The 2355-nt window shown below is 36.9% G+C and overlaps 1 pseudogene; it reads right to left on the bottom strand.

Moving 5' to 3' along the window:
* Positions 1-931: 931 nt before the first annotated feature.
* LOC128577350 (histone H2A.N-like) lies at positions 932-1284 on the bottom strand (annotated as a pseudogene).
* Between the last annotated feature and the right edge of the window lie 1071 nt (positions 1285-2355).

The raw sequence follows: 2355 nt of genomic DNA on the forward strand, positions 1-2355 counted from the left end.
AGAGGGTCTCTCCCGTGGAGTGTAGTGGGAGGACCTTTGAACTCTGTTCGTTTGTTTGTTGGGTACTCCAAGCTGTTCTCATGGGGGAGGGGACTCCTGTCTGTTTGGTGATGGATTTTGTACCTCTTGTTTGTATCCTTGGGGTCACAGCTTGCCTCAGTGGGGTTGATGTGCATTCTTCAACCTTCTCTGTTGGTGCAGCTCTAATCCACCAGGTTACTTGCTAAATTTCTGTCCTTTAACTCTCCTTCTGGATGGGAGCCTTGTCTGATTTTCTAATCCTGGGCTCAGCTCTTCCTCAGGCATCCTGCCAGGATGGAATCACTGAGGGCCGCCAAAATTATTTTCTTATTCAATCAAATAATCTATGCCTTAAAAAAAGAATCTCTGCCTTTTGATAGGAATGTTTGATGCAGTAGCAAATAATGTTATTGTTGATATGATTGGATTTATGTTTGTGATTTTGCCCTTTTCTTTGTACCTCATACCTATTTTCTCCTTTACTTCTCCTTTTCGAATTAAGTACATATTTTCTAATATGCCCTCGTAATTCTTACTTTTTAAATAACTTTTAAATATGTTTTAGCTATTGTCATAGTGGTTGCTCTAGGTATGACAATACATATATAAAGTTAATCACTGTTTACTTCAGATTCATATTAACTTGCAAGGCATGTTTAGTGGTGACAAATTCCCTAAATTTTTGTTTGTCTTAGAAAGTCTTCATGTCTCCCTTTTTTTGGAAAATGCCTTTCTTTTATTTTTTCCATAAAGTTGGATGCTGAAAATAAAAGATCCAACAACATAATTCCCGATGCAGGAAGACAGTTTCTCAGACACCTTGTCTTCCAACCTAGCCCTCTGACATATATCCAATTTTGACAAGTGCACTCATTTCAACAACAGAGTTGTTCAGAACAACTTCATTTATTCAAAAGCTCTTCTGAGAGGATCTCTGCTTAACCGCTCCAACGATTTCTCTGCTGATGACAGCTCTTCTATGGTTACAGAAGGCCAGTCAAAATGCCTCCAAGCTCATGTATTCCAGTTGCCAATCATTCAAAGAGCCTAGTGCATCCAAGACCCAGGAGTGTCCATTGAAGTCAGGATAGGCTTGCTTTAGGATGTTCCCCATGTAACTAAAATAGGCCTCCTCCTTCTTATTTTTCTTGCTCCTCTTCTTCTCAGCAGCTGAGTTGGCCAATTTATACTTCTTTTTGGGTGGGAACTAATTTCAACCTTATTGTTAGGAAATCTTAGGCCACTGAAGCAAATCAAGTACATGTTGAAGGCTCAGTCCTTATACTACTAGCTCAGGGCACAGGCTATCTCCTTCATTTTTGAAAGATAATTAAATTCTAAGTTGATTTTACTTTTTCTTTCTTTTTTTTTTTTTTTACTTCAGAATATTACGTGGGGTACAAATGTTTTAGTTGTGGATTGCTTTTGTACTGCTTGAGCCAAAGTTATAAGTGTGTCCACTACCTGTATAGTGTACATTATACACATTAGGTATGTTTTCAACCATCCCTTCTTTCTGTCTCCCACCTGCTTGAGTTCCACTGAGTTTCACTTCCATCTGTGCCCAGGAGTGCAGATCAGTTAGTTCCAAGTTAATAGCAAATATGTGTGGTGTTTGTCTTTCTATTCTTGGAGCACTTCACTTAGGAACATGGTTTCCAGTCCTATTCAGATTATTGGAAAAGGTATTGAAGAACTTTTTATGACTGAATAATACTTCATGGTATACATATATCACATTTTATTAAACCACTTGTGAATTGATGGATACTTGGGTTGATTACATCTTTGTGATTGTAATTGTGCTGCAATAAACATTCTAGTGCAAGTTAATTTTTTGTAAAATAGCCTTTTTTCCTTTGGATAAATACCCAATAGTGGGATTGCTGGATAAAATGGTAAATCTACTTTCAGTTCATTGAATAATCATACTGTTTTTCATAGAGGTTGTTCTAGTTTGCAATCCCACCAACAGTGTATAAGCTTTTCTTTCTCTTCACATCCAGGCTGGCATCTATTGTTTAGGGACTTTTTGTTTGTTTGTTTTTCAGATATTTGATAAATGACAACATTTTTTCTCCACTTAATTTTTGGTTTTATTTATTGAAGAATTAAAATATTAGTAGCAGTTAAATTATTAATGCCAACATATCTTCAAAGTTTGTTGAAGAGGTGCCCTCCCTTCTTCCATTCTTGGCTATATCTATTTTATTTACTGGGTTGTATATACAGTAGAGATGTGAGGCAGGTTACTAGGCATAGGGCAGATCTGTGTACTTTTTTTTTATTAAATCATAGCTGTGTACATTAGTGCAGTCAAGGGGTACAATGTGC

Source organism: Nycticebus coucang, chromosome X (assembly GCF_027406575.1).
Source record: "Nycticebus coucang isolate mNycCou1 chromosome X, mNycCou1.pri, whole genome shotgun sequence".
Taxonomy (NCBI): domain Eukaryota; kingdom Metazoa; phylum Chordata; class Mammalia; order Primates; family Lorisidae; genus Nycticebus; species Nycticebus coucang.